Source organism: Oryctolagus cuniculus, chromosome 10, assembly GCF_051225735.1.
Source record: "Oryctolagus cuniculus isolate XC-2025 breed Fujian yellow rabbit chromosome 10, ASM5122573v1, whole genome shotgun sequence".
NCBI classification, from domain to species: Eukaryota; Metazoa; Chordata; class Mammalia; order Lagomorpha; family Leporidae; genus Oryctolagus; species Oryctolagus cuniculus.
In genome coordinates, this window is record NC_142876.1 from 90,238,028 (window position 1) to 90,265,125 (window position 27,098).

The 27,098-nt window shown below is 39.3% G+C and overlaps 1 protein-coding gene across 1 annotated transcript in view; it reads left to right on the forward strand.

The window, feature by feature from the left end:
* FHIT (fragile histidine triad diadenosine triphosphatase) overlaps positions 1 to 27,098 on the forward strand; it is a 1,587,164-nt gene that overhangs the window by 240,676 nt on the left and 1,319,390 nt on the right. The gene's annotated exons all lie outside the window — the stretch shown is intronic.

Below are 27,098 nucleotides of genomic sequence, written 5' to 3' on the forward strand. Positions count from 1 at the left end.
TGGGAGAAATAAGGCACCATCACTGTTAGTATTTCTCCTTGATTCCCTTTTTGCTTTACTCTCTAGTAATGTTTTCCTCAGGAGCAATGTATTCTTGGACGCTGACTTGCACATAAAAAGGCAATGTCTTTAAACAAAAATTATCATCCACGTGATTGCTTGACTGCAAGTGCACTCTCAAACACGTGAATTTTCAGGAAAAAATTGAGGATCTGGAAACTGATTGTCTCTCTTTATTTTTTTAAAGGTTTTATTTGTTTATTGGAGAGGTGGAATTACAGATAGAGGGAGATACAGAGAGAAAGGTTTTCCATCTATTGGTTCACTCCCCAAATGACCACAATGGTTGGAGCTGGGCTGATCCGAAGCCAAGAGTCAGGAGCATCCTCTGGGTCTCCCACGGGGGTGCAGGGGCCCAAGTACTTGGACCATCTTCCGCTGCTTTCCCAGGCCATGAGCAGAGAGCTGGATGGGAAAAAGAGCAGCCAGGATGTGTACTGCAGGCCATTTGGGATGGTAGTGCTGCAAGCAGAGACATAGCCTAGTACACCATATTACCAGCCCCCATGACTGTCTTAAAAATATCTGATTTTGTTAACTGAAGTTGAAAGACCACTATTATCAAGGTTGTGAAAGGCAGAAGAATGAAGGTGTATAACAGCCTAACATTGGGCCATTTCTTGATAGATAGTTACAACTCCCTTCATATTTTGTGAAGATTTGAATAACTGACATTTATACTGGTGATCTGGATTTGTAAGGAATTTATATTTATAAGAACTAAATTCTGCTTAAAATGGCATTTCATATAAGTTTAGATACAAGAATAAGCCAAACATAAATGGCAAGCTCTTTGATATTGAAAGTGGTAAATCCTTAGCATCTGTGTTCTTTGAACCTAATCATCACAATGAATTTTTAAAAAAAGATTTATTTATTTGAAAGTGAGAGTTACAGGCCAGAGCCATGGCTCAATAGGCTAATCCTCCACTTTGCGGCGCCGGCACACCGAGTTCTAGTCCCGGTCGGGGCGCTGGATTCTGTCCCGGTTGCCCCTCTTCCAGGCCAGCTCTCTGCCATGGCCCGGGAGTGCAGTGGAGGATGGCCCAAGTGCTTGGGCCTTGCACCCCATGGGAGACCAGGAGAGGCACCTGGCTCCTGCCTTCAGATCAGCTCGATGTGCCGGCCGCGGCTGCCATTGGAGGGCGAACCAATGGCAAAAGGAAGATCTGTCTCTCTCTCTCACTGTCCACTCTGCCTGTCCAAAAAAAAAAAAAAAAAAAAAAAAAAGTGAGAGTTACAGAGAAGGAGAGCCAGAGGCAGAGAGAGAGGGAAAGAGACAGATGGAGTGAAAGAGATCTTCTATCTACTGGTTCATTACCTAAATGGCCACAACAGCTGGGGCTGGGTCATGCTGAATTCTTGAGCCAGGAGCTTCTTCCGGGTCTCCCATGTGGGTGCATGGGCCCAGGTGCTTAGACTCACCCTTTGTTGTTTTCCCAGGCACATTAGCAGGGAGCTGGATTGAAAGTGGATCAGCTAGGAGTGGAACTGGTGCCCATATGGGATGCTGACACTATAGACAGAGGCTTAACCTTCTATGCCACGGCACTGGCCCCATTATGAAATATTTTATAACTGGTCATAAATAGGAACCTCTACAGCATCAATTTTCTGGAATTCAATAACCATAGTTGTAAAGAATTTAGAAAATTCTCTAAGTTAATATGATAACCCACATATTAACTGGTAAATAAGCCAGTGCGTATAATTTTCTGAATGTCACTGCCCTTCAAGATTTCTACCTTATTGAGAGAAAGAAAACACACGATGGTCACCTAGAGAAAACAGATTCTTTATGTATGAAAATAGGAATAAGCTTCCAATAATTTTTATTATTATGTCATTGTACCAGTAATATATTATTATATCATTACTTTTACATATATTGAGAATTCACTGAAATGACAGAGATTATGTTTCTTCCAACTATTACTTTTTGTAACATGTAGACCTGTAAGCTCCTTGTATTATATGCCTCTTGCTGCACAGTTCTGTTCCAGTTAGAAATATTCATATAGATCTTTGCGCCTCTTACCTTATTTTGTATATGTTCAGAGAAATGTCACAAATATCAGAAAGTAGTTTTTTACCATTTACTTTTTGTGGTTATCAAGTATGGGAATGCTTTGTCATCATGAATATTATCTGTGTAGACATTTTTGGGAAGTAATTGAATGCCCAAAGTACCATGCTTCAGGTGATGTGATGATTCTTAGAACATTGGAGCTTGATATTAATCATCATCTGTTTCTCATTCTGAGATGCCACCTAGGTAGATGGAACTTCCTGCCATAGAAAAGATTTGTAAATATAACTTTCCTGCATTAATGACTGTTAGAGTAGGTTTAAGATATTCATTGTCATAGAATTCCCTCTGAAATAGAATAGATATCTTCAGGCTCTTTTCATTTATTTCCTGCAAGATACCAGCAAACTCACTGACTTAGAAGAGGCTACCCAGGTTCACATTTATCAATTTTGGTAAAGATATGAAGATATTAATTCTGGTCCTAATTTTGATCATTTATTGATCAAAAGTTTTATCATATAGGCTATGTTCTTAATAACACCACTGGTGGAATTAACTAGTTGTTAATGTTGAATAGATAAAATGTTTTAAAAACGTGTACTCCATTCTCAAAATGTTGACAGAAGGAATCCTTGATAAGGAGTTTGTTGGGAACTACTTTGGGTAAGGTGATTTGGGAGCCATCAGGCAACAGAAAGCACTATTATTGCTATTATGTAATATCTACATATTAACTCTTTTATGTTAATTTGATCTGTATTATAGGCACATCCTATATCCTTCAGAAATGAATGAAAACATGTTGTGTTAATTTTCACCAAGGTAGGAAGTTATTTACCATTTGGCAAATTGATCACATGTGGATAAGTCTCCTGTTACTTAAGGCTAGCTGTTGAATATGGCAGTGGAGGAAAACACTTTAGCAATTCAGAGGAGAAATCTCAAAAATAAGAACTAAAGATATCAGAGCATACACCCTCCAGCTTCCACCACTGATGCTATGCTGGCTTTTCCTCCCCATGCCAGAGTTAGCCATTGTTTTGAAGCACCCACATGGGACTGTATCATTCTTGAAGCTGGATCAGTTTGTGTTTTGTCCTATTGGCTGCCTCTTCATTGTTCAAAGTGTCCAGTGAAATACATTAAATACAGCTGGTGAGTAGAGTCTGAAGAAACAAACACAACTGATGGACAATATTTTTTAGGAATTTCAGAGTAATCTGGCAAAATTTAGAAATAAGACTATGAAATACTGAGTAGCTGTATCAGATTGTGGAATTAATTTGTGAGAAGATTAGCTGCTAGTTTTCTCCAAAAAATTGTCCAAATTAGTTCAATTATTTTTGTAATTATTAGTTAACATGTGCTAAGTGCCCTCAGCATGTTGGTGCCTTCACACGATATCAGAATGTGCCATGGAAGTAACTGAACTTGCTATTGGGTTTAATTAATCTCTCTAGTTAATTGCCAGTATGGGCCACATTTCTTATGTGAGTAAAATTGGAGTGTGAGAAAAGATAATGTCCCTCCCTCATTAAACTGTCCACATTAGATTTACATGGCAACAATGAGGCCCATTCAGACTTAGTTTTGATAGCTTTCATTACTGACAGCACAGAGTAAGTGGTGATCTGTCCTTTCATGATTAGACTCAACCCAACAGCGATGGCACCAACACAACCACCTTTATCAGGGTGGCTTCAAAGACTTGTTTGTAGTTTGATGCTCAGCCTGTCATTTTTTTAATACTAGACCCAGACTCCTTTTGTTCTCCCAGTGCTGGGAGAATTGCAGTGCAGGGCCATGCCTGACACCTGCCAAGAAGCACAGCCCTTGCCAACTGCAGGTTTCCCTGGAGTAGGAATCAGTTAGTGACTTGTGCAGATGATGTGAGTTTGTAGATCTTAGGAGCCTCTCTTCAAATGGTTTCTTAACTGGTATATGATCCCTCCCACCCCCAACTTTTGCCTGTAAAGTCCTATGGAAGCCTTTCAAATGGCTGGAATATTGTTAATTACCTGTAAGAACTATAGGATCTTAGGTTGTGTTCTCTAGAACTGATACTGGTGTGCAGGTGATTAGTAAGGGAGGACTTTAGGCCGGCGCCACAGCTCACTAGGCTAATCCTCCGCCTTGTGGCGCCAGCACACCAGGTTCTAGTCCCAGTCGGGGTGCTGGATTCTGTCCCGGTTGCCCCTCTTCCAGGCCAGTTCTCTGCTGTGGCCCGGGAGTGCAGTGAAGGATGGCCCAAGTCCTTGGGCCTTGCACCCTATGGGAGACCAGGAGAGGCACCTGGCTCCTGGCTTCGGATCAGTGCGGTGCGCCGGCTGCTGCACGCCGGCTGCAGTGGCCACTGGAGGGTGAACCAATGGCAAAGGAAGACCTTTCTCTCTGTCTCTCTCACTGTCCACTCTGCCTGTCAAAAAAAAAAAAAAAAAAAAATTAAAAAAAAAAAGGGGAGGGCTCTAAGGAGAAACCAGAAAGTGGGTGAGGGCGTTAGAGTAGGGGAGTGAAAGAAGTGACCAAGGATGTGTATTCAGATGCATTTAGCATAATAACTCGGAGCATCTCTGGAGCATGAGTCCCACCATAGAGTCAGTACTGTCTTGAGGCAAGGGAGCTTAGGCCTTTGTATTGCCCCCTCTGACCAAATCATTCATTAGCTGTGGGCCCTGGGTTGGGAGTGAGGTAGGTTGGGATCTCCCAGGCACTTCTGGGTGAGGCTGCGCTGGTCACCCACAGACAGTCCATACCTCTGAAGGGAAATGAGATATCACCCGGGTAAAAAGGATACATTGGAGATCTGCATGGGGAATCAAAAGCCTCTGGAATGCAGGAAGTATATTCTCTAGTTGTGTAGGGCACACAGGGAGAAATCCAAGGTCTCTTCAAGTTACAAAACTCTGTGGCAAAGTCAGAATGCATCATTAACTATTGGTTGCTAATTTTCTTCTGTGATTCATTCTTAATTATAAGCCCAAGAACTAACAGGGAGATCAAAGTCATGTTGGAGTGGGATTTGCCTTTCTTGTCAGGACTCCAGCATCCTGCGTCGGAGTATCTGGGTTTGATACTTGATCCTGGCTCCTGTTCAGCTTCCTGACCTTTGAGACCCTGTTAGGCAGTGTTGATGGTTCAAGTACTTTGTTCCCTGTTACCCACATTTTAGACCTGGATTGAATTTTCTGATCCTTGCTTTGGCTTGGCCCACTCCTTGGCCATTACAGGCATCTGAGGAATGAACCAGTAGAGTAGGAACTATCTCTGTCTGTCTGTGTCTCTTAGATGAATAAATAAAAAATAAAAGCAAGAATTAAAATCACATTGAAATAATTTTGGTTCTAGAAGATGAAGTTTGAATTTTCAAGTAGAGCTTTACCTGAGGAAAAAAAGCACGACACTTCTTAACCTCTCTGAACCCTCCATTGATTCTTAGTAAGCTAACATTAATGCCTGTAAAGGTAATTAAATATGAAAGATGAAAACAAAATGATTACATTCTGATGCCAAAGAAGAAGTGAGGTATGCACAGTGTCTGGATGCTACAGAATACTGCCTCTTGTTACATAAAATGACAGGGCTTAACTTTGTGATGTAAACACATTACTGCAAATGCCAGTGCACAGAGTACTGTTTAGACAGACTGCAAAGATGATTACTAAAGAACCATCAAAGCAGTAATACATGAAACGCCAACATTTCCTTGGCTAAGTTTGAATTCCAACTTGTTATCACTTTGAATGAGCCGTTTCACGTACAGACTAAACTTTTCTATGATAAACTTTAAAAAAATAAACAGCAAGATGTAAGTAGTGACAGTTGATAGAAAAATATTAAGTACATTAACATAAATCAAAACATCTTGTATCTCAAACTGCAAAGGATTTATTCTGAGGTTCATCTCTCTTTCTCCCCCAGCCTCCCTCCCTTTCTTTTTTCCTGTCAAAATTATCAGTAGCTTAATGTAATAAACCGAATTATGACACTTTCTACAGTGTAGCTTTCTGAGTACTGTCATGTGCATATTTGTATAGCTAGATATTTTCTGGAGCAGTGGATAAGATACTTTATTTATTACATATTTCATACATGTATGTACATATACATATATTTCATATATATGTGAATATACAGTACACTAAAGCTTCAGCTTTGTTAAATTCCTACTGACAAACCTAAAGAGCAAATTGTGTATATGTTTTATTTAGTAATGCAATACATCTCTTTTGATATGATTTATTATTTGAAATAGTAGGAATTATTTTATCCAGTTACTTGAAATTTCTGTGATACTGTCTTGAGATTTTTTTTGTCTCATTTTTTAGAAAAAAAATTTTAAATATAGAAGTTGGTAATGGCCTTTACATAAACCTGAAATGTCAAGTGTCTCCCCTAAAACATTTGTAATCTTGGATTCATGACATATCTTTAATTTCATGAAGAATTTTGATATTTAACATTTGTTATGGTCACTGACCTTGGTTTTTTTTTTATGAGAGAATAGTTCTTAAACACATTCTGGTTCAGATTTTTATTGAGATAATAAAAGAAAAAGAAATTCCCTAACAGTGCTTGATGTTGCCCTCTGAATCTTCTTTGGCTGCTTTAAATCAGATCCTTATTTGGAGGCAGGAATCGATATTAAAAAGAGGTTAATTTTAAAAATCATTTTATTTATTTGAAAGGCATAAAGACATAGAGATAGAACAGAGACCTCCTATCCACTGGTTCAAAACCATAATTGTACCAATAACCATGGCCTTTTAAAAAATTGAAACTGCTTTACAAACTCTGTTTCAGAAGCATATTTATCAAGGCATTTATTTTCATATGTGAATTTTGACAATTTTATTTAAATTTCTTTGTTTGAAACAGAGATGACTTCTCTTTCTGCTCCCTACATTTTTTTCCCGTCAAGTAATATCTTCTTGTTGTATTACCTTCCTCTGTTCTCCATTCTACCATTCCCATTTATGCTGTCAGATTCTAAAATGAGCAAATGAATGGAGTTGATACAGACACAGCAATGTAAGTAGGAGAGGGACCATTTTCACTACTTGGTTCTTTATTGGAAGGAAATCTTGCTAGCCACACATGTTTCAGCTAACATCACCAGTAAGTGACTAACTGGACTTCACACTCACTGGTTTCCAGAGTCCCCTCTCAGGGCTCTAAACTCATCCTTTGATGTCCCACATCAATTCTAAGCACCACTTATTAGTGCATTTTACAGAGTGGGAGACTGAAATACAAAGAGGTGGAGCTGCCGTGCAATGGAGCTTGCTCTGAAAAAGCTTTTTGGACTGAAAGACAGGATTAACACATAGGTATCAATTTAACCATGTCAACTACTTACTGAGCCTATTTAAACAGTTCTAAATGAGCACTTGTAGAAGCTTTTTAGCCCTCAGATGAACTGTTTATCATAATGGTCACTACCAGTAGGCAATACCATCACCACTACCACCACTATTATTGGCATCGTCATCTCTGTAACCACCATCACCATCACCACTACCATGACTGTCATCATCATTTTGCTTCTCCTCATATCTTCCAGTTATTCACAGTCCTTTACATGACAAACTGTACTTTGAATACTTTACTTTTAGCAACTTTTCTTCCAATTCCACTAAATTTGAAGAAAAAAAATGTATGAGGTGGAAAAACAGCCTATCCCTAACTCATTGTATAAAATAATGGAAAAATATTGACTTTGGAATTTGGTTTATCTGTGTTCCTAATTATAGTCATAAGCAAGTTGAATAATGTAACTGAACTTCATTTCTTCACCTTTCCGATGGGCTAAATGATTCTTATCTTCTACTCTCTGAGGAGAATGAAATGAGATGGTGTTAGCTCTCTGATGTAGTCATAGTAGTCATCCAGGAAATGTTTGTTCTTTTCTCTTTCTTCTGCGTCTCTTCCGTGAAGAAAAAAAAAAAAAAAAGACAGGACACATAGGTAGTTGTTGGAGTGTATCCTAACAGAGTCATAGATTTATAACTTAACATTTCTCCTTTACTTATTATACTTGAGGTACATTTGAGTGCATAATACACCTTCTGTCATTTAATTTCACAGCAACTCTCCATGGTGATTGGGGGAGCAACTCGGACTAGACTAAGTTACTGGAATTAAGACTTATTCTATGCATCTGCCCTCCCACAATATGGCGCTGGGAGAGGAGTAAACAGCTTCTACGCAGCTGCCTCCAGTTCGACCAATAACCTGCAGGAGCTGATCCTGCTCCTGATTGGAGGAGAGCAGCATACTCGGCGTATGGGTAGCAGAGTTGGGATTGGTGGAAGAGGACTATAAAGGAGGAGAGAGACAACATGCACCAGAAACATTTAAGAGGAACATCCGAGCAGCCCCTGAGAGAGCCGGCCGGCGGTGTGCCGCTCCCCCGCGGAAGTGGGGAAAGTGGCAGGGGGAGCCGCTTTTCCACGGAGGTGGAAGGGATCGGCAGCCAACCCGGGAAGGACCAGCAGCAAACCCGGGAAGGGCCGAGCAGACAAAAGAACAGCGCAGGGTCCTGTGTCGTTCCTCCGTGAATGGGGGAGCGACAGGTGATAGTTGTTTGATTCTCTAATAACAGGAATCAGAGACCATGCCTTTGATACCTCCTGACTGAAATGGATTTCACCAGTAGATTGTCTTGTCTTTGAGCTAGTGGCAACTGCAGCAAGAGATTGGAAGAAGGGAGGAAAGTGAAATCAGAGCTTTAGTTGTCGTGGATCCTTTCCTGTGGAGCTCCCTTGGTCTGGCTATGCCCTTATGTAAAGATGATCATGCTTCTTGAGCTTGACCCCTCTACCAGATTTTCTCCTTCCCAGTTGTGGTGCTGCTGCTTCTGCTTCTCCTCCTTGACCTAGAGATGATCATACTTCCTGAATATTGAATATCTATCAAGGTTTTCCTTCATACTAAGCAAAAAATTTTATGAATACTCCCTTCATTGGAGCCTGCTCAAATTATTCTTACTTGAGTAAGTCATCTATATCCTGCTAGGCTCCTGACTAATGCAAAAGAGAGAAAGCTAGGAAATCTTTTTTTTTTTTTTTTTTGAAAGTGTAGGTATATACTAGGCACACAGTTTGGGGTGTTTTGGGTTGGGCAGTGAGTTGATGAAGGAGTAAAGACATTCATGTCATTATTGCCATTACCACTAGAAGATACTGTCTTTGTCAGTCTCAACTGGAGTTAAGGACATTGTATCAGTGTTCCGGTTCTTTCATTTGCATACCATTCATGGGGCACCAATTCTAGATTTTCTACTCCTTTATTGTAGAGCCTTTTGCTCATCTTCATATCCTCAACCTATTTATACTACTATGCTTAGAAGGCACTCAGTACAGCCATTATTTAATGACCAAGTTGGCTACCCCCAAAGGATGAGGATGAACTAAGTACACAAATATATCAGCAGAGTACATTTTGTTTCTTTATGTTAGCTTTGTAAAAACCTAAAACAGGGGTTGATGTAGAAGAGCAGATTGGGCCACCACCTGTGACATTGTCATCCCATGTGGGTGCTGGTTCATATTCCGGCTGCTCCACTCCCAGTCCAGTTTCCTGTTAATGCCCCTGGGATGGAAGCAGAGGATAGCCCAAGTGGTTGTGCCCCTGGACCCATGCGAAAGACCTGAAGACGTTCCTGGCTTTTGACCTGAGCCCTGCTCACTTTCGGGGCTTTGGGTCAAGAACCAGTGGATGGAAAACCTCTCTCACATTCTGTCCGCCCCCCATCCTCCTGCCCACCATGACTCTGCCTTTGAAATAAATAAATAAATCTTATAAAAACCCAAAATAATGTATTGTTGATGTGTTGTGTCTTTAAACATTATAGAAATAGACATGCCTGACTATATTTCTTTTCTGTAGCATCTGCTGCTATAGGAGAAAAATTGGATAGGTGCCTAGAAGGCATGGGCAACTATAAGTTTTCAAAAGGATATACTAATTTAGTTTCATTTTGAAATAATAAAGAATATTTTTTTACTCATCTGACTTTTTTTGCTTATTAAAAGTTGTTCCAAAATGTTCTCAATTACAGAATATTGATGTTTCTGACTTTCAAGGTCTGATTGCAGATACCCTGGTAATATTTCTTTTCTAACCTTTAATTAATAATAGGCACTGGAGAAATCACTTTTAGAAGAATCTCTGCTTCAGCTTTTAAGGAGTATAAATGGAGTGTGGTACTGAAATACATATTATAATAGAAAATTAAAATTATCAGAAATTTTAAAATGTAAGCTTTTATCACTAGTGTTTTGATACATTTTAATAGCAGAATGATAAAAACTGGTAGTGCTTGGTCAATTCAGTGGCTATGTTTTGAAGTCTGGTTTGTAAAAGAATAAGAATTCAGTTAATTTTCAAATTAGAATGAATTTATTAATCTTACAAAGGAATAACAGTGTGGTGTTTCCCTCTGATAGATTTCCTTTGCAGGTTGTGAATGGCTATCAGTGTGTTGAATTTACACACAAATGGTATGGCTCCCCTGAGAGAAACACTCTCTGTAGACCGACATAGATTTCTCTTGGGAGAATTTATATGCAATAAATTATTTATATAAAACACAAGGCCATTCTGCTGCATTTTAGTAAGCATCAGAATCCGTCTGTTTGGTGGGGAAGTACTAAAAAAAAACTCTCCAGGGAACATTTCTGATGCACCGGATCCAAAGAGATGGCCTGCCACAGAGATTGGCTAGGGCCAGGAAAGAACTGGAGTACAATCAAGGAACTGGCATAAAATTTGCTACACCTCAGAAGAAATTCCAGTAAAGGGAGGGGAATGGACAAGGGTATTGGTCCTGGAGGTAGGAGAATTTATTGGAGGTCTGGTGTGGGGTTTTTTCAAATGAGGAGACAGGACACTGGAGCGTCCATTCTAAGAGCACACTTCTGGATAGCCTTGAGCTCCAACTTTTATTTGGAGGGTACCAACAATTCTATAAGCCAATAGGCACATGGGCAAGATTATATATTAACTTACGGATTTGGGAAAAGGAATTTGGACTGGTGGTCTAAGATGGGGATTAGAGTTGTGTTGTAAATCTTCGGAGACAGGCCCATTTAGATACTCATGCAAATTTACAAATTCTTAAAAATACTCCGGGTACCAATTAATGTCCATTAGGCCCCTGCTGCTCCTGCTGTCACATTCCTTTGGGGGCAGATGTGCCCATCCCCAGCCTGTTTTGGTGTGAGCAGAAACTGTGGCCCTGCCTCTAATTTCAGAACGGTTTGCTATCTGAAAGATGCTTATTCAGCATTCTCTACAATCTGGATGTGTGAGATGGGTTTGTGTCCACTTCCAAGGCTGGGCAAACTTCTTCCTATTACAAATTTTTATCCTACTCAATGAGCGGTTCTTCACATTTTATTATAGAAGTAGTGAGTAGAAGGGTAGTTACTAGAAACTGCAGGCTATAGGGGGAGAATGAGGCAATGTTGGTCAAAGGATGTAAACCTTCATTTAGACAGGAGGAGTAAGTTGTGGACATTGACTGCTCAGCATGGTGACAATAGAGAATAATAATGTATTGTGCATTTCAAAACAGCTAAGAGTATGTTTCAAATGCCTGACCGTAGAAAATTATAAGTGAGGTGAAGGATATACTAATTAGCTTTAAAAACTCATTCTATACTGTAATCAATACACAGTTATTCTCAAGTGTTGAAACTTAACTGAAAAGTGATCCCTGTTAAATATAAGATTGGGAATAAGAGAGGGAAGAGATGTGCAATTCAGGACATGCTCAAGCTGACTTACCTCAAACGGTAGAGTTAGAAACATACCAGGGGATTCCAATTCAATCCCATCAAGGTGGCATGTACCAATGCCATCTCACTAGTCCCAGTGATCAATTTCTGTTCACAATTGATCATAATGATACGACTAAGAGCCAAAGGGAGCACATAAACAAGACTAGTGTCTGCAAATACTAGCTGATAGAATAAAAAAGGGAGAGAACGATCCAACATGGGAAGCGAGATACACAGCAGACCCATAGAATGGCAGATGTCCTAAACAGCACTCTGGCCTCAGAATAGCCCTTAAGGCACACGGATCTGGCTGAAAAGCCCATGAGAGTATCACAGGCATGAAAAGCCAAAACACTCTGGAAAAACAAACAAACAAAAAAAAACTAAATGAAAGATCTCCACGAGTGAGATCCCAGTGGAAAGAACAGGTCATCAAAGAAGGAGGTACCTTTCTCTGAAGGGAGGAAAGAACTTCTACTTTGACTATGACCTTGTCTAAATATGATCAGAGTTGGTGAACTCAAAAGGCTTCCATAGCCTTGGCAACTCATGACAAGAGCCTAGGGTGATTACTGATGCCATAAACAAGAGTGTCAATTTGTTAAGTCAACAACAGGAGTCACTGTGCACTGACTCCTCATGTAGGATCTCTGTCCTTAATGTGCTGGACATTCTGATTTAATGCTATAACTAGTACTCAAACAGTATTTTTCACTTTGTGTTTCTATGGGGGTGCAAACTGTTGAAATCTTTACTTAATATATACTAAACTGATCTTCTGTATATAAAGAGAATTGAAAATGAATCTTGATGTGAATGGAATGGAAGAGGGAGTGGGAAAGGGGAGAGTTGCGGGTAGGAGGGAAGTTATGGGGGGGGGGAGCCATTGTAATCCATAAACTGTACTTTGGAAATTTATATTCATTAAATAAAAGTTAAAAAAAGTCCAATAAAAAAAAACCTCATTCTATATTGTATGTCATAAAGATAAGCAAAATTTTGTACCACAAAAGCATACACAAATACTATTTGTCAGTTTTAAAATCTTTAAATTTTGAAGTAATTATAGATCCACAGAAACTGGGAAAACAATATACAGAAAGCTCCTGTGTACACTCACCTGAGTTCCTTGCTGTTAGTGTCTTGCCTAACTAGACTACAGTACAAAGAGCACGAAGTTCACATTGGTGTAATCTATAGAGCATGTTCAGATTTAACCAGTTATACAAGCACTTGTGTGTGTAGGGGGGTGGGTGGAGGGGAGGGAGTACAGTTTGATGTAACTTTATTACTTGTGTAGTTTTATGAAAACAACCACTGTCACCACTATCAACAGACTGAATTGTGCCATCACTGTAAGGCACTCTCACTCTGCCCCTTTATGGCCACATCTATGCCTTCCCCCATCTGTAATAACTAGCAGTCATCTGTTCTTGATGTGAATAATCATCATGTGTTAGGAGTGCTGTACATAGTAGTCATGCAGTGTGCAGCCTTTGGAGATTGGCCTTCCTGCCCTGCTCCTCCTCCCCACCCCACTCAGTGTATTTTTAAAAATCAACATAGTTTTCTTGATGTTTATCAAATACAAGTAGTGTGGACCTTTATATTGCTGGATAGTATTTACCACAGTTTGTTTAACCATTCCCACATTGAAGGACATTTGGATAATTTCCAGTTTTGAGCTGTTGAAAATCAAGCTGCTCTGACCATTCTTATTTATGTTTCTTCATGAAAATAAAGTTTTATTTCTCTGTGATAAATGCCCAAGAGTACAAATTCTGGGTCACACATTGAGTTTTTTTTTTTTTTAATGTGGAAAGAAAGTTCCAAACTAGTTTCTTGAATGGCTATACCATTTTATATTCCCATTAGCAATGTGTCAATGATCTACAGTAAGAAAAAAAATGTTAAGGAATGTATTAATACATGAAATTATCAGGGTCACAGCAAATCATTATAATTATTACAGCACAATTCTCATCAATTTTTGTGTTAATGTGATATTAATACAAAGAGAAAAGATTTTGCATAGTTCACAGATAAAATTCTAGGAATGAAATACTTCCTCCCTCCATCCTTCCTTCCCCTTCTTTATTTCTTTTTTAGCCTTTGAGATAACCTTTTTTAATTTGCATTATAGTCAGCAGTTTAATGCTCTGCTAATGATGAGTGATCTCCTTTTTTTCCATCTTCACCAGCACTTGATGTTATCACCATTTTTGTTTTAACCCTATTGATAGGTGTATAGTGATATCTTGGTTTTCAATGCATTTCTCTAATGGTTATTGAGGTTGAGCATATTTTCATATACTTGACACATCCATATGTTATCCAGTGAGATGCTTTTTTATGTATTTTACCTATTTTCTAATAGGATTTTACTGCTTGTTTTTCCTCTGTTGAATTTTGAGACATTTTTATATATTCTGAGTACTAGTATTCTGTCAGATACATTGCAGGGACCCCAGAAGGGCCTACTGGTGGAACAATGGTTGTGCCTCTCTAATTCTCTATTGAGCTTGATCTTTCATAGTCACTGGGCAGAGGGAACAAGCTATGCCTTTTGATTTTTGGGGTTGCGAGCATCCCTGGTACCCAGCTCAGGGAACATGGGAAATAAAGAGAAAACCCAGGGAACTTGCCTGCATTGTTATCCCTCATTTTCTGACACCATGATCCACTCTGCCTTTTTTCACATTTTTGAATTCTTTTATCTTTTTCTGTTGAATAATTTCCAAGATATTTACTTGTGTTTAGAGGAAAGAAGCAGAGAAAAATGAGTCCACACCAGAACTACCCAGTAGACCTGATATTTAAGAAGCCATTTGCTGTCAAACAGCTACAGGGCTGATTTTCTTGGAGATGGTAAGCTTTGACCTTTTAATGGCCTTACCCTTGTGTCTTAAGTGGCCTTTGTATTATGGTGAGTCTTAAAGATGAAAAGCTTAAAGGTGATGTTCTTAAAGGCACAATTTGAAAATTATTGTCTGAGACAAAAGTGCTGCATGGACTCTGTGATGCACTATTCAGGTCCTCCAGGAGGTCAAGGCTTATTGGTTCACCTGCTAGGGGTGATCGCGCACAGACAGCCCTCCCCACAAAGGCACACCTGCCTTAGTCACTAATCATCCGAGGATCTGAAAGCCCTTGCCTGTTAAGTCCAACTCACGACATCTCATGCTATGGTATGAAGATTTGTGTTATTCTACTACCACCCCCACCCCCCACACCACCCCTGCCAAATTAATTTGTTATAATCCTGACCCTAAAGGTGATAAGGGAGATAATAGGGCCTTTGGGAAGTGATTAGGTCGTGAGGGCTCCACCTTTGTGATGGTATTAGTGCCTCCACTTTTCAAAAGATTAATTTATTTGTTTATTTAAAAGGCAGAGTGACAGAGAGAGAAAGGGAAGGAGGAGAGAAAACTCTTTAATTTTCTATTTCATTCCTCAAATGGCCACACATGCTGGGACTGGCCAGTCTGAAGCCAGACGCCAGGTACTCCACCTGAGTCTCTCACGAGCATGGCAGGGGTCCAAGTATTGGGCCATCATCCTCTGTCTTCCCAGGCACATTTGCAGGTAGCTGGATCAGCGGCACTCAAACCAGTGCTCTGATATAGTTTGCTGGGATCACACAGTAAGGCTTCACCCACTGTGCCACAGGACTGAGCCTGGTAGATTTGTGCCTTTATAAAAGAAATCCCAGGGATGAGTGCTGTGGTGCAGTGAGTTAAGCCTTGGCTTGGGACACCTGCATCCCATATTAAAATGCCAGTTTGAGTTCTGGTTTGTCTGCTTCTGATCCAGCTTCCTAGTAAAAAGTCTGGAAATGGAGTGGATAATATCAAATGTACCCCATTCCCTGTCACCCTTGTGAAGACCTCTATGGAGTTTTAGGCATCTGGATTTGGCTCAGCCCAGCCCTTACCATGGCGAGCATATGGGGAGTGAACCAGGAGATAGAAGATCTCTCTCGCTGGCGCTGCAGCACACTAGGCTAATCCTCCGCCTGCAGCGCCATCACACCGGGTTCTAGTCCCAGTTGGGGCGCCGGATTCTGTCCCGGTTACTCTTCTTCCAATCCAGCTCTCTGCTGTGGCCCGGGATGGCAGTAAAGGATGGCCCAGGTGCTTGGGCCCTACACCTGCATGGGAGACTGGGAGGAAACATCTGGCTCCTGGCTTTGGATGGGCCAGAGCCGGCTGTAGCGGCCATTAGGGGAGTGAACCAACGGAAGGAAGACCTTTCTCTCTCTTTCTCTGTCTCTCTCTGTTCTACCGTGTGAGGAAAGAGGGAGAAAAAATAGGATGGGGCTTGCTACCAGACACTTAGTCTGCTGTTATCTCGCTCTTGGGCCTCCTAGCCGCTAGAACCATGAGAAATAAATTTCTATCTATTGCTTTTAAGCAACCTGGTTTATTGTATTTTGTTGTAGCTGTCCAAATAGATGAGAGCCCTCATCTTCTTTCCTCCCCTGAGAGTTGCCACTGGGCACTCTTCTCAGGCAATCTGCTTCCTTCTCTCACCTCCTCGTTTTCCTTTCACAGGAGTTGAAGCACTGCTTAAAAACCTTCTTCAAGCTAAGTACAAGAGTCTTTCCTGGAAACTCGACCAGCCTCAGAAATCCTTGGGAGATTCTTGTTTGTCTTTTCCTAAATGTAATTGAGCCTTGCAAAGTGATCATGTTCTACCTACTTCTTCCAGAACTCTTGTGTCTTTTTTTAATTAAATGATGGACATGCTAGTTAGTCATCATATTTTTTTTTAAAAAATCATCATTTTGAAGAATAAAAAGGTGCAATGCTGTTGCATTTCTGCTTCATTTTGAAAGTCCATAACCTGAGAACCATGGCTTAGAATCTCATTAGATTTCTTGGGGCCTTCTGTTGTTAAGAAGAGCCCTTACCAACTGCAGTCAGTTTTGCAGATTATTGCTTCAAAAGTTTACTCAAGTCTGCAGTCACGTCTGTAGTTGCTTTAATACTTAGTCACTGCGCGCTAAGGATATGGTTCCTTGCACTATGTTCACCATGGGGTGCTCCAGCTTTGAGTTTCTTTGGCTAATTGGGAGGTTTGGAAGAGAAACACAGTAGTGGCAGTGCCATTAACTTTAACCTTTTATTCTTGACCACCAGCTGATTGCAATGTATAAATAGTAGTTTGCACATTACCCAGTCATATGCACCTCCCTCCAAGAACTGGTTATTCTTTTACCTATCTCCTAATTAACTTCCACAGTGCTTCTAAATCAACTCTGGAAATCACCCTTGCATGTTCAGTCACTCCTCTGCTTGTTCATTTAAACTTTTCTTTACCTGGACTATGGTACACTATGGAAGATGCTTAAGTATGCACATTGTGTCTTGGTGAAAAATTTGTTACAAAGGTGTGTGCATGTGTGGTGTGTGTGTGTATTTGACTTTATTCTGTAAATATTTACCTAAAGACACCAGTCAACTGACTTTTGTAAGCCTAATAAAAATGTAAATGCATCAGAAAAGATTACAGTTCCTATAGAGAATCTTGCAAGTGATAAACCTTTAATTCATGTCTAAATAAAACTTCTAACTATAGAAGTTCTTCCTGTGAAAGTGAGCCAGATTATTTCTCATATATGTCTCTAGACTGCAGTATGGTTCACATAGGCTAAGGGGTGTGGAGGAGATTAATAAAAGCAGAGTTTAATAAGATTAAGGATATTTGTTTCACAGCCTATTGAGTACCTATTTGCTAGCCACAGTCTCCAAGAAAATAATGTCATGTTGACAAACATTTAATGAGAAAGTGCATCCTCAAAATCTTGAACTTTCCCAGTTATTGAAAGTCCAAATGAGTATCTATTATTACAAATACTTTTTCAACACATTTCCCTGTTATTAAAAAATGTTTTTCTTCGAAAATATGTGTTTCTGCCTATCTAGCTTATGTCCTTAGAAAGTATTTGATTCTGGGCCGGCGCTGTGGCACAGCAGGTTAAATTGCTACTTGGCATCCCCTGTGATCGCCCATTCCAGTCCCAGTTGCTCCACATCCTATCCAGCTCCCCGGTAATATGCCTAGGAAAGCAACAGAAGATGGCCAAGTGCTTAGGCCCCTCCCGTTGTGTGGGAGACCCAGGTGGAATTCCAGGCTCCTGCGTTCAGCCTGGCCTAGCTGTGGCCATTGTGGCCATTTGGAGAAAGAATCAGAGGATAGAATATCTCCCTCTTTTTTTCTCTCTCTGTCTCTGCCTCTTTTTCTGTCACTGTGTCTTTCAAATAAATAACTTTTTTTTTAAAGTGCTGATTCACTGTTTAATATTTCATTGTATAGAGTCAAATGTTTATGGTCTCTTGATAGGTATGAAAATTAACAATGATCTTGGAAGTTGATTCTTGAAAAATGTTAGAATTTCATGACGAGGCATAGCTCTTGATCTTTCTCAGCCTCAGTTTTACTTTTTGTCTGAAAAATGGATAAAGTAGTATTTATCTCATTGAGGTCATGTGAAATTGAATCTAATCAGGAGTACTTTTAATCTTTACAGGGATAATCAGATATGTGCAATTATTTCTGATCTTTTCAGTATTTATTTTGAAAATATTTGGAATTATACTGTGCTTTTGTCCAGTACTTCCCAGGTTTTGAAACTCTTCCATATTTTATTCCTTGGAGATTCACATGGTCATGCCAGAAGAGTATGTTTGTTTTGTTCTGTGTTCAATTTTGTTTTGTTTTTTAATGAGAAACCAGGCTTCGAAGGGTTAAGCATCTTGTGCTAGGTCACATATTTAGTAAGACCAATAACTAGAACCAGGCTGTCACTCCTAGCATAATCAAAAAATTCTGATATAGTAATAATAGAACCAAGCAGAAGGCACAGGTATCTGTGATGATGGGAAGTGGGCTACCCTTTCTATCTCTTATTGGTTGTTGCTAAGTGGGGTTTCTGGCCATTGTGTACTAGATCTGATTTTTTTTTTTCATTAAAAAGAGAAGCCAGATTCAGATTTTCATGCAAAAAATATTGACACCTATTAAAAAGAAGCAAGCAGAGACAGACAGATGAACACCACGTAGTTCCAGCATTTTCTCTGTTCCAAGCTGCGGGCATGAGGCACTCCTCCCTGGTTTTGGCTCCATTTGGTGCTGAATGAAGGAGAATGTAAGGTGCCTGGTGGCAAGGGTTATGATATAATTATTGTTGCATCCCCAGGGTGTAGCAGGTGCCTGATAGTAATTGTGTACTGGTAAGTGGTTTTGAATAAATAATAAAGAATTCCAACAGTTGACCTAGGGGGTTCCCATAAAATGTGTCTTAGGGCCTGAGTCAGCACTCAGGCCACCACTGCCTACTTTGTTCTGCTCCATAATGCTAACAAGCACAGAAGAAATATCCAGGCAGTTTATTTCTACTAGTGTTTTTTGAATGGAAATTTTAGCAAAGGTAAAATGATGCTGAATTGTTTATCTGTTTCTTGAATTACTTAAGAATTATTCATATTAGGTACAGCATATTCCCAACGTATTTTCATGAAGTCATCTTTTAGTGATTGCCTATCTGAATGCTCATAACTTTCAGGTTAAGTGACAAATGAAAATGGTAACTCTATTCAAGTGAGTCTCACTTCAGATGTACTCATACTGAGGTGTGACTCCATTTATCTCAAAATGATTCATTGGATGTCTCCAAAATAAAGGAAAGACAACAAACATGTCATACAACACTATGATTAATGTTGATTATATATGTAAATGTGTTGTCATGAATTCAGGCACATTGTTCTAAAATATTTAAAAATGGTTTACCTGTTTTATAGTAGGCATCAAAATGATTCATGGCCAAAACATTGCTCCTTCTTATTTCCCTCAAAATAGTATATAATTTTATACTATTAAAATATTAGCAGGGGTGGTGGGCATTTGGTGCAAAGGTTAAAATGCTACTTGGGATGCCCACATCCTTTATTCGAGGGCCTCGTTCCGGTCCTGGCTTTGGTTCTGATTCAGCTTCCTAGTAATGTGCATCCTGGGAGATTGGTAGATGAAAGCTCAAGTCCTTGTCATTCACATAGGAGACCTTTTTGAATTTCTGGCTCTTGGCTTTGGCCTGGGCCAGCTCTGGCTGTTGGAAGCATTTGGGGAGTGAACCAGCAGATGGCATATTTCTCTTTCTGTCTTAAAAAAAAATGAAGATAAATAGATAAAAATTTAGAAAAATACAAGCAATGATACTTAATTTGACTCCTCAGCAATAACAAAAATCCAATATTAAGACCAAAATCATTTGTGTAGAGGAGAGAAACTGTTTTCTATCTGTGTATCTGGCTGTCTTCAAAAAGTATATATTTAATTTATTATAGTATTTTATTCCACCCTTAGAACATTTCATCACCCATTTTAATTAACAAGATTAGTAGTTAAGGAAGCACACCACAGACACTTGTCTTGGACCACATCATCCATCAGGGATTTGGGTACCTGTTGAAATCAAAACAGAACAATTTGCCTCCAACCAACCCATCTCACTCTGTCTGCAAGTTCAGCTTCACAATTAAATTACCTGCCAACTTTGAATTAGCAGTAAATGACAACTCAAGATCTGTAGGGCTTACAAGCAAGTCAGAAGTGGTGCTTGGAATGATTACATTCCTAAGCCCACAATTATCACAGTTCAGAACTAATTTTTATGCCTTAAATAAAACCAAAAGAATCTACACAAAGCACTTCATTTTCCAGGAAGGTTAAATTAAAATTAAAGTGTTCAGTGGAAAGTCATCGTCTTTAAAATGCATTTCCTAAGAACCACTTATTTGAGGAAGGAATAGCTACAGTAATTTTAATTTTTCAGGTATAAATCCCTTTATTCCTTACAGTAGATATAGAGAAACCACTCATAATCATTTTTTAAATGTTATATTTTAAAAATCCTTTGTCAAGGTGGTTTGTCCAGGTGTACATATTGCACACATCTACACAATATGGTAATTTAAGCAAAATGGGTAGCAGAGAGTGTCTTAAATGGACACAGATCATATCTTACAGAGACTTGAAGGAGGCAGTGAGTAATAGCTAGAGCAGCAACTTGGATTATGTTCAGTGGCTCTGGTGCAGAATCTAAGTGCTTTTGCAGCTCTACTTGAAACATTGTATACAACATCAAGGTCAGGGTTTGGGGAAAGGCAGAGACCACTGGGATGGCCTGGCTGAGGCAACTGTGTTCCTGCTGCAGGTGCAGAGCTGAGAAGCAAGAGGTCAATCTCCCTCACCAGCAGCTGCGGCTCCACTGTTTGGAAGCTGGTGGGAATTCCATTTCAGATCCCTGTTAACTTTCAGAGGGTAGGAGTCCAACAAGTTGTCTTGACGTTTGAGGCAGATGTATTAAACTATTTTCCCATGGGCTCTGTCTGCAATAATGAGAACTTCTACGGTTTTATTTTTATTTTCATTCTAAAGTTTTAAAAATCTGAATTCCTTGATTCTATTGGGAAGTTGGCAAATCTGGCAACACCATACCATTATTACTCCTTCATGGAAGTGATAGACTTCACACACACACACACACACACACACACAAACACACACACTTCTGGTCTTGATTGTTTTTTTTACCTATCTAGCTGCAATTTCTGTTGTGTAAGCTTAGCAAGGTGATCTGTCTACACAGTCTTCTATAGGTATTCAGGCTCAGATTCCCTCTGCCTAATGCACATTCTCCCCACACCCCCACCTACCCCTTTTTAAAAATTTACTTATTTATTTGAAAGTCAAAATGAGAGAGAGAGAGAGAGAGAGAGAGAGAGAGAGAGAGAGAGAGAGAACTTTTATGGATTGATTCACTCCCCAAAGACTACTTTGGCCATATCTGTGCTGTGCCTAAGCCAGGAGCCTCATCTGGGTCTCCCATATGGATGCAGGGGACCAAGTTCTTACACCTTCCTCTGCTGCCTTGTCAGGTGCATTAGCATGGACCTGGATTTGTAGAAGAGCAGCCTGGACTCAAACAGGTGCTCCAATATGCCATGCCCATGTCACAAGTAATGCTTAACTCACTGTGCCACAGCATCGCTGTCACAGTGGAAATTACTATCTCAAGGTTCATTCAACACCTGGCTAATCATCTCCAAAGTCAAAATCTTCTTCATTCCCAACACAGCCCAATGTTGCTTTTTATGTATGGATATTGCTTTATAGGTTGCTCGTTCATCAATTTAGAGATTCCATCATTTAGACATTCATCAATTTAGAGATTCCAAGGATTTTAGGATTGCCAGACACTGGGCAGGTGGACACCAAATATATACATACCACAATATCACATCCTGTATATCCATAATATTATCACTTCAGCATGTAATCAATAATTGGAAATTATTAATGAGAGTTATTTTACATTCTTGTTTTAGTTGCAAATTTTGGAAATTCTGTGTATACTTTGCACTCACAGCCTATGTCAATTCAGACAAATCACATTTCAGTTGTTCACTGGACACATGTGGTTAATGTCTTCTAAATTTATGTGATCAGCCTTACCTACAAAGGGGAGAGTAAAGCAAAGGAATACATCTCCTTTGTTGGACAAGGCATAATTCAGAATTCCCAGGCCCTGGTTCAAACCTCCTCTTACAAATCATGGTTATGAACATTAAGATGTACAAAGAGAGTTTTGGAATGAATTATTTATTCCTTTTTTATGGATACAGCTGCTTAATGTTTGGTAAGCCAAAAAGTTGGCATAATTTTAATGTTTCTTTCCTGCTTTTAGAACAGTCTTAGAGTTTTAATGGAGGGAGGTAGGATATGACTTCACAGGGGTGTGTTTTGTCTCCATGGTGGTTTGTATTCCCTTGCAAGCTGAGATGAGATCATAAGTCCATATCAATTCACTGCTATAATAAGTCACTTTTTGCCTGTCATCAGGGATAGAAAGTGAATATACAGAAAGGAGAAGAATCTAGCATTGTTGAGAATATGAGAACTTTACAGAAGAAGCAACTGAAGAGCAGTGCAGTAAAGGGTACAATAAAGATGCTAAAGAAGTGTCAGTCAGTTCCACATTGGACATTCTGAATCTGGAATGAATGTTTATTCAAAGTGCTAATAACTGTGATTTGTAATATCCAGAGATGAAGACTAAAGACAATCAATTATGTATGACCTGTGATTACTTTGTGAAAACTGGTCCTGAATTGTTTTATTGTTTGATAGTGTTTTTTTCCCCTATCAATATAAGGTTTCTTTTTTTCACTGAAGTAGATGTAGACAGAATTCCAAACTGTTCTAGTGAGCTTGCTTCTCTAGCAAGTGCACTGATTTGAATTTCAGGTTGTGATAATATGGTCATAGAAATTTGCCCTGGGTGCATTTTTGGCTGATCTTTTCCTGAACACATTCTTAAAGGCCACATGATGGGACTTCATTACTTTTACATTGAGGTTTAGGTTGCTGGATCAGGAGCATGAATCCATATAGATACTGTTTTTGTACTGGAAGTCCTTTGAATTTCCTTTATTGCAATGCCAGGAAGTGCTATTTAAACATATGTTCTGCACTTCAGTAATTATGTTTATTCTTTATAGAACTCAGAAGTACATTGGGTATATTTTTAATATAGAAAAGAACTGACTCGCCCCCGCCCCCCCCCCCCCCCAGCCTTGATTTAACATAGACGAAGTCCACACACATGGAAGATAAGGCAGTAAGCCGGTGGTGACAGTCCCGGAGTGGATTTTGAGAAGTTGCTCATGAGCACAGATTGACTTGCTTCCCCGCTGTCCTTCTGGTAAGCCAGGCTTTCCTTATGTATCCCTGTGGTCAGTTGACTTTCCTGTGACTGACAGTGTGGATAGATCTCTTTAATCCCCAAGGAAGGAATGAGCCTTGGAACTTAAAAGGCTCCCAAAGTGTCTTGAGATTACAGTTCTACTGATTGGAATAGTTACCATTTGTTTAGTTATTTAGGTAATTTGAATGCCCTGAGGTGATATATTGAAAACAAAGTTCAGATATAAGATATATATATATATATTAAAAGTGCATCAATTATACTCATTTAACTTTACCATTTAATGATATTTTTACATATGTATATTCCCAAGTAACTACCATCTAGGTCACGTTGTAGAACATTTTTTAGTACAGCTGCAGGCTCCTTTATTCCCCTTAGAAATGTGATCATGTGTCACTTAACATTGGCACAATGGGGATATGTTTTGAGAATCATGTCATGAGGCTATTCACTTGGTGTACAAATATCACAGAGTATACCTATGTACCTATTGTGTACCCAAAGTAAGATGGCTACATCCTAGGCACTATAATCTTATGGGATTTCTGTTGTATATGCAGTCTATCATGGATCAAAATGTTGTTTGTGATGCATTGCTATACACTTCCCTGAGAGTTTACTGCTCTTTTGACATTGATACTAGCTGGTTTTACATGTTCTTGAACTTGATCTAAATGGACTCAAATTGTATGAAGCTTCTCCTGTTCAGCTTTCCAATCCACATGTTTGTGATGTGCATCCATAGTGCTGATGAATGCTAGTAGTTCATTCTTGTTCATTTCTAAGGAGTATTTCTTTGTGTGAATATACTACATTTCATTGATTTACGTCCTTGGTGATGAACATTTGGATTGTTTCGTTTTTTCTACAGTTCTATCTTGATCCAGATCCTACCATGCTCAGTAACTTATAGAGGTGCTATTTTTCTAGGGCCATGGAGACTGAGATCTTTTGTGCTCATGGAAACCTCCACTTGATCTGCCTTTCATGATCTACTTCACTGCTAGTCCTTCATGTTAGCCTTCTCTCTCATCTTTCTAATTTTGATAATCACAATAAAATGATAATGATAATAGCAACAGGCATTATTCCTTGAGCATATACCATGTACCTTACACTAAAGCTACTGTGGGTTACATATTGTATCTCATTTTATTCTCACCAAGATGCTGGGAAGAATTATTATTACAGTTTTTACATAGGGAAATGAAGACTTCAGCAAATTAGATGGAGTCCCCAAGATCATGCAGCATATTAATGGCAGAGTAAGGATTCAAACCTGGATTTAGACTTTAACCTTCTGCACCACATTGCTAGCCCCTCCTCTGGTTATTGATATAAAATTCTCAAGTCCTTATCCTGCCTACAAACCCTGCCGTCAGCTCCTGTTTACCTCCCCAACTTCATCACCCATCTACTGATTCTCCAATTGTCTCCAGTCATGGAACTGCATTTGGTCTTGTACAGGCTTATTCCAGTGTTGGGCCTCTGCATTGTTAATTGCTTCTGCCTGTGACACTGTTCTCCAGATGTTTGCCTGTTTGACTCCTTCATGTTGTTCAGATCCTAGCTCAAATGTCACCTTTCCAGAGAGACTTTCTTTGGCCATTCATTAAAAAGGACCTGTTTCTCCATCACAATGCCTCAGTTTATTTTCTCCCTAACATTTATTGTCCTTAAATGTATGTAGTTCATCAGGAATATCAGTATGGTCTTTTTTACCCAATTGTCATGTTTGTTGAGTGACACTCATGTTCTAGAAAAGCATCTGCCACTTAGTTTATCCTTAACAGTCATTAGTTGAATAAACAAAGAATGAGTAAATATATATTTCTAGGGATCTCCGTGTTTCTGAAGGGCAGCTCCTTATATGAAGGGTCTTCAGAAAAGAGCACAGGAGAAACACATTATCTTTAGTTCCATTTATACATGAACTTGTCAAAGTCCCTTAATATATTTTATAAAGAAGGAAAATGTTATTTACACAGTCTGACTTTTTCAACTTTTACTGCTTTTTTTCCTGCTTGCTAGATTCTTTATTTAGTGGAGGGTTAAGCTTGAGATTACAAAACAAACTGAAAATATGTCTTTGTAAAAAAAAATAAGCAAAGGTAAGGAGGGAAGTATCACTAACCTCTTAAAGCTGCCACCTGCAGTGTGGACACCATATGGGCGTCGATTCAAGTCCTCGATGCACTACTTCCAATCCAGCTCTCTACTGAGGCCTGGGAAAGCAGTAGAAGATGGCCCAAGTGCTTGGGCCCCTGTACTCACATGGGAGACCCAGAGGAAGCTCCTGACTCTTGGCTTCAGATTGGTCTAGCTCCAGCCATGTGGCCATCTGGGGAATGAACCAGCAGAAAGAAGACCTCTTTCTCTGCTTCTGCCTCTCTGTAACTCTGCCTTTCAAATAAATAAATAAATCTTTTTTAAAAAAAACTCTATATATGAAATATATAAAATCTGTTCACCTTAAAAAAATTAAAATTGTTTTTTAGAAAAAGTGTGGCTTTTACATACTGGGAAGGGTGGAGTCCAATCTTCATAAAATAGAATGAAGGGAAAGGAGGGGTACATTATTAATTTTATGTGTGGAAGATGCTTGCAATAACAGGAATTGACTTCTGGCAATGAAGCAATTTCCCAAATGTCAGAACTAATCATAGGATCCTGGAAAGTGCTTCTTTCCTTGTTGTCATTGTTTATTGTTTGTTTATTGCTTGTTGTAAAACATTAGAATGGAGGAATTCTCTCAGATCTAGCATCAGAGCATAGCATGACACAAATCATAAAAATTAACACATTGAGAATTAACATACACTTTTATACTGGAGTTTCAAAATTAGAAATTTTATTTAAAAAATAGCTTATTTAATTACTGCCACCTCTATTCTAACATGACAAGTGTTGGAGTGATTAATGAGCCCTTGTTCTGCTCAACACATGAGGTTAACACAGATACTAAGATGCTCCTTATCTTATCATAAATAATAAGCTGCCTCATAGCCATTTGGAATGCTGTAGGCCATTTCCTGAAAATTCATATTCACTACTCTCTTTGTTCCTTTTTAATGAAGCAGGAAGTTTTTAATTTAAATGTCTTTAGTTCATGGATGTAGATGAAAATTGCTGGACCTCAAGCAAACTTTGTCAAAGGAACTTACAGCCCATTGCTGCTTTAATATTGCCAGCCATGCACCATAGCATGTGCACAAGCATTGTGGGTGTGTGGGTCTGGCATTGTGGTGAGGCTTCAGTGCCCACATTCTATTTCAGAGCACTGACTTGAATCCTGGCTCTTTGATTTCTAATCCAGCTCTTTGCTAATATGCCTGGAAAGGCAGTAGATGATGGCCTTATTACTTGGTTTTTCTGCTGCCTATATGTGAGACTGGAGTGGAGTTCCTGGCTCCTGGCATCAGACTGGCCCAGACCTGGCTGTTGCAGCCAT